The sequence below is a fragment of the Cryptomeria japonica genome, chromosome 7, assembly GCF_030272615.1.
Source record: "Cryptomeria japonica chromosome 7, Sugi_1.0, whole genome shotgun sequence".
Classification (NCBI taxonomy): Eukaryota; Viridiplantae; Streptophyta; class Pinopsida; order Cupressales; family Cupressaceae; genus Cryptomeria; species Cryptomeria japonica.
The window spans coordinates 326,384,471-326,391,636 of NC_081411.1; positions in this window are offsets into that span (position 1 = coordinate 326,384,471).

Here is a 7,166-nt window from a genome sequence, read left to right on the forward strand (position 1 = left end):
GCTTCTCAAAAGTTTCACCACTATATGTTAGATCACACAATCAAGATGGTAGAAAAGATTGATCCTCTTAAGTATCTACTTAGCAAGGCCACTCTCACATGAAGATTAGCTAAATTGGTCATGATCCTAAGTGAGTTTGATATTCAGTACATAAAATGACAAGCTATCAGAGTATAAGAAATTGCAGATCAACTGGAAGAAGCACCACTACTAGACCAACACCCACTATGGGTGGAATTTTTTTATATGGATGTGCTCACTATCACACCCAAGCAATGTAACCTATACTTTGATGGATCCTATACACAACATGGATCAGGTGTTGGCATCATGTTTGTCACTCCAGAGGGGCACACAATTCCAAGATCTTATAGACTAATATTTCCATGCACCAACAACATTACTGAATATGAAGCCTTGGTAACCGGAATCAAAGTTGTTGTGGAATGGAGAATAAAAAAATTAATATTCTATGGGGATTATCAATTAGTTATCAATCATATCAAAAATGACTATCAGACAAAAGATGATAAGTTAATGTCTTACAAGAGAATGGTGGATGACCTCAAAAAGTACTTTGTGCACATCACCTTTGAGAAAATTCCAAGATTGGACAATAGAGTTTCTGATGCAATGGCCATTATCCCCTTGCTTCTAAAAATTCTAGATAAATAGAATCATTATGAATTCTGAGTGGAGCAATTATTTTTCCTAGCCTATGAGAATTTTGCATCCCAACTCATTTGTGCCCTAACTAGTTCCGATTCCCCTCTATATGAGAAGATCTATGAATATCTCAAAAACAATACTCTCCCACCCAATCTATCTCACAAACGAAAATGAAGCTTCATCTGACAAGTCATCGACTATACCTTAACTGCTGACACACTTTACCATCGAGGTCTAGATGGTACTCTTCTTGGATTCCTCAATCATAACGAATCTCATTCTGCCTTACATTTTATTCACAAAGGTATTTGTGGTACACATTCAAGTGGTCCTATTCTCACCAAGAAATTTCTGAGAATGGGATATTAATGGATGAAAATGAAAAGAGAGTCCTATCAATTTTCTAGGAAGTGTCCTAAATGCCAAATTCATGGTAACCTCATACATGCACCAGCACAAGAGCTGCAACCATTCACTACATGTTGGGCTTTCTATCAATGGGGACTTGATCTAGTGTGAAATATTTATCCCTCCTCTTCAAACAAACATAAGTTCATTATCACCACCACAGAGTACTTCACCAAATGGATCGAAGCAGTCCCAATGACCACCATGACTAAGAAGAAGATCTCATCATTCATCCTCAACTATCTTATCTACAGATATGGCATTCCCAGTTCCATCATCACAGATAACAAACATTCTTGCAATAATCAAGATGTGCAAGAGCTATGTGAACGATTCAAAATTTAACATCGCTTTTCCACATCATACTATCCACAAGAAAATGGCAAAGTGGAAGCACCAAAAAAAACAATCCTGAAAATCCTCAAGAAAATAGTGAATGATGTAGGCAAGGATTGGCATGTACAACTCAATCTGACACTTTGGGCATATAGAACAAGTATCTGCACACCTATAGGGGCTACCCCATATTCATTGGTGTATGATTTAGAAGTAATTCTACCTCTTGAGATAGAAATCCCATCTCTCTGAGTATCTTTGAAGGTCCTCATACCGGATGAAGAATATCAAGTGCACAGGTTGCAAGAAGTAGAGCTTCTTGATGAAAAAAGACAATGTGTCTTTGACCATCTCAAGGCGTATTAGTTGTTAGGTCCTGAAGACAACTGAGAGGGGGGTGAATCAGTTATCAATTAATTTTAAACCAAATACAACTTAACCAAACTTAATGGATAATACCGGTAAACCAAACCTTATGTCAGTAAACAATTTTCACAGTTAATTGTAGTAACAGTAAAGTTTAATACATGGAGTAGAAAGACAAATAACATCCACAACACATAGTACAGATATTTGTACGTGGAAACCCTATAAGGGGAAAAAACATAGTGGGAAACCTTACCCACAATCAGATGATACTACTGCAGATAGTATGTGTGTACAATATGGAGTCTGTACATGCAGAAAGGCCAATTACCTAGAGCACACTACTCAATCACAAAATGGGAGTCACACTGACTACAATTGGATGGTTAAATCCAATGATAATGTACTGCTCAAAATAGTATCTTCATATACTGGATTCAATACCAGTTAAGCTCTGATTTGTCTTCTTCAAAACTTCCTTGAATCTTGAATGATGTCTATGTGTATAGATTTTCTTATATTCGCATATACCTTATGCTCTACCACTTATTACATTCCCATATCCATGTCTATGTCAATTACAATAAAATTAATTACAAATGAATCAATATGCGATGCATCATGTCAGCTCAATGCATTTATAATAATAACAAATCATCTTCATAACGTGTCGTGCTGATCTGGAATAGATAATGCTTGCCAATGCATAACCCTAGACCTATTTGTTGGTAAAAACAAATATGAAAATCTGATTAGATAAATGACTAAATCACCAAAACAAAGTGTCCAAATAATGTTTTCGACATAACCAAATAATCCCCAAGTCATTCTTAGTGCCGGTGAAAAATATAACTTGCCAGTGAACCAGATACTGGTGACTGTGCATAAGTCACTGAACATGTCGATGAACATAACCAAGAATCTCCAAGTGTTGATAAGTGTTGACAAGTATTGACATCAATGCTAGAACTAGTGCAACACATCCAAAATACCAACAATCTCCACCTTTGGCATTGATGGCAACATAAGATGGAAAAACCATCTAAGTGCCAAAATAGAAATGCCAAAAACCAAAAACCAACAATCTCCCAAAGAGATCATTAACCAAAAATCAAAATACAGATACAGAGAGTAACAATCTCTCCCCCAATGAATAATGTCTCATCAAAAGATAATGTGTTTTTCCATAGATATCTCTCCCCCTTTGACATCAAATGGCAAAGCAATACAAAAACCAAAATACCAACTTTTCAATTTAACCAACTACTCCCCCTAAGAAGTAGCTCTCCTCATCAAAGCCGGAAAAAAGATTTCTATGTTAATTCTACTAGTTTGATGCCAAGGATCAACTATCTAAGTCTCTACCAGTGGAGGTATAACACCAAGCTGCTCTCTGAGATATTCAAAATTTTCCTTAGGCAAAGGCTTGGTAAAAATATCTGCAATCTGCTCTTTAGTATTCACATAAACCAATTTCACTTCTTTAGCTTCAACATTCTCTTTCAGAAAATTGAATTTGATAGAAACATGTTTAGTTTTGGAGTGAAATACCGGATTCTTATATATATCAGTTGTTTCCATATTATCATAGTAAATGGTTATAGGTTCTTTGCATTTTACCTTTATGTCCTTCAACATTTTCTTAATCCATAATACCTGGGTACAATTAGTTGTTGGTGCAACATATTCTAATTCTACCGTTGATAAAGATGTGCAACTCTATTTCTTTCTTAACCAAGAAATTAATCTTCTACCAAAAAAGAATGCTCCACTGGTGGTGCTCTTTCTTTCATCTACATCTCCTACCCAACTTGCATCTATGTATGCACATAAATCAAAATTTTCATCTCTAGGATACCATAAACCAAGATTTGTTGTGCCTTGAAGATACCAGAAGATCCTTTTCACTAGTGATTCATGATTTTCTATAGGATTACTCTGAAATCTTGAAACAATACATACTCCATTCATAAAATCAGGTCTTGTTTGTGTCAAATATAATAAACCTCCTATCATAGACTTGTATCTTGTCAAATTAACACGTGTTGATTCATCTTTCAATGATAATTTATCAGTTGTAGTCATAGGTGTACTTACTAGTTTAGAGTTTTCCATGCCAAATTTCGTTAGTATTTCCTTCAAGTACTTTGATTGATATATGAATATACTTTATCAGTTTGTGAAATCTGCAATCCTAAAAAGAATTTTATCTCCCCAATCATAGACATTTCAAATTCTTCCTACATCTTATTAGAAAAGTCTTTACACAATCCATCTTCGCCTCCAAAAATTATATCATCAACAAAAACTTCTATAACCAAGATGTCATCATTAGTGACTTTGAAATATAGATTTTTGTCAGCATTACCTTTAGTGTAACCAATCTTCAAAAGATATTTGTCCAATCTAGCATACCAAGCTCTAGGAGCTTGCTTTAGTCCATATAAGGCTTTCCTTAACTTGCAAACCATATCTTTGTCTTTTGTCAATGAAAATCCATCAGGTTGTTCAACATAAACTTCCTCTTCAAGATCACCATTTAGAAATGCACATTTAACATCCATTTGATATACTTTATAGTTCTTGTGTGCTACAAAAACTAAGAATAATCTGACTACCTCAATTCTAGCTACTGGTGCAAAGGTTTCATTATAATCAACTCCTTCTTTTTGTGAATATCGCTTACACACTAATCTTTCTTTGTTTCTAATTACCTTACCATCTTCATTGAGTTTATTTTTGAATACCCATTTAGTTCCAATTATATTTTTGTCTTTAGGTCAGGGAACCAATGTCCATGTGTTATTCTTTTCAATTTGTTCCAATTCATCTTCCATAACTTTAATCCAATGTTTATCTTCACATGCCTCATTAACTGATGCTGGTTCAATTTGAGAAATTAAACATACCTCTTCATTTTCCTATCTTCCTCTAGTCATAACACCTTTATACTTGTTCCCAATTATCTGGATTTCAGAGTGATTCAATCTTACATACCAGGGTGTTTTTACTTGCTGCTATTCTTCAGCCACTGTAGAATTTTCAAATGATGCCGGTGTGACTGGATCAACATTTTGTACTAGTGTACTCATTGTAGGTTCATTTGATATCATTTCTATTGCTAGTTTAGAGTCCATGTACCTTTAATTACCTCTAAACTGTTCATCAATCTTCACATTTGCACTCTCAACGATTTTATGCAATCTCTTATTAAAACATCTATATGCCTTGCTCTTAGATGAATAACCAATAAATATTCCTTCATCACTTCTAGGATCAAATTTGCCAATATACTCATCTCTTCTAATATAACATTTACTTTCAAATATTCTAAAATATTTGAGAGTAGGAGTATTACCAAACCATAGTTCATGAGGGGTCTTACCAGTTTCACCTTTGATGTGAACTTTGTTGAATGTGTAAACCATTGTACTAACTTCTTCTCTCCAATATACATGAGGTAGATTTTCTTCTAATAACATACTTCTAGCTACATCCATAATAGTTATGTTATTTCTTTCCACAACTCCATTCTGTTGGGCCGTCTTTGGTGCTGATAGTTGTCTCCTAATTCCATTCACTTCACAGAATGTATTAAATTTCTTAGATGTGAATTCACCTCCTTGATCTGATCTCAAACACTTGATTTTCTTACCGGTTTCATTCTCTACCATCACCTTGAATAGTCTGAATTTCCCAAAAACTTCTAATTTCTCCCTAAGAAAAGTAACCCAACACATTATAGAATAGTCATCAATGATTAATGTAAAATATCTATCTCCTTGTAAACTTCTATTTCTTGTTAGACCACATAAATCAGTATGAATTAGGTCAATAACATTATTGGATTTTTCATACATGACAAAGTCTCTTATGCCATAACCAAATTCATCAATATGTGCGATCAAGCATGCTTTCTCATTGTTATTCAAATGAAAGATATTACCTCTGGTCTGATTACCGGTAGCAATTTCTAAGCCAATTTTGTTCATGATTGTGCATTTACCATTCTTGAATTGTAACTGAAATCCTTTTTCAACTAATTGACCAACACTCAAAAGATTATGCTTCAAACTTTCAATATAGTAAACATTATCAGTATTGTGCTTACCATCAAAAGATATAGTGCCTTTTACTTTGATCAAACAAGCTTTATCATCCCCAAATCTTACTAGACCTCCATTGTATTCCTGAAAGGTTAAGAATTTACTTTAATCACCAGTCATATGATATGAACATCCAGAATCAATGATCCATTCATCCTTATCTTCAATTTTAGCTGCCAGGGCCTACTCTACTAGTTGAACAGTAGGTGTCGGTTGATCTTTTGTTATAGCAAAAAAACCCATCCATTGTTTGTTGGTTCCTCATTAGAATCTTCAGTAACTCCTTCATGAACATAGTAACAAGATTTGTCTCTATGCTTCTTAAATCTATATCCCTGATATTCAGGGTTAGGCTTATATGTTATGTTAGCTTCTTTCAATCTTGCATGTCTATCAGGACACCTAGATGCCATATGACCAATTTTATTGTAGTTAAAACATTTAAATGGTGTTTTACCTTCATACTTACTTCCAACTGGACCTTTAGGCATTTTCCTTACAAATAGTGCTTCAAGTTCTTCTAGTTCTTCATTCTCTTTTCTAATTTCTTCAAGTTCTTTTGCATAAAATGCTTTCCAATCAGATTTTTCAGATGATGATGATGCCTTGAAAGCTAAATCTGTCTTAATTGTAGCAACAAGACCAAATTACTCAAGTTCAAAAGTTGAAAGTTTTCCAACCAAAGTGTCTCTAGATACTGATGTATTAGGCATTGTTCTCAATTCATTTATAGCAGTTACTTTCATTTTATATATTGGTGGTAATGCTCTTAAAACTTTAGAAACAATTTCATCTTCACTTAAGGATCCTCCACAACATTGTATACCCAAAACAGTTTCATTTACTCTTTCCATAAAAGAAGAAATTCTTTCATCTTCTTCCATTTTCATATTTTCATACCTGACCCAGAAGCATTCCAATTTTGCAATTTTGACTATGGTATCACCTTCATTCAATGTCTCCAATTTGTCCCAAATAGCTTTAGCAGTAGATTGGTCTGATAATCCCATGAATTTCTAATCTGACAATGTGCTCAAAAGTGCTTCTCTTGCTTTGCAATCATTCTCCTAATCTTTAGCCAAGGTTGGTGGATTAGGTTGGGCTTGAGTAGAACCAACATTGCCATTCTTTGTAACATCCCATATGTCTTTTCCAATGCAATTCAGATGTGTCTCCATTCTGATCTTCCATATGCAATAGTTAGTACCATCAAGTTTCAGATTGTCCTTCCTAAAATAGTTAGTAGACATTGGATCTCCTCAAGTTGTTAAACTTCTACAA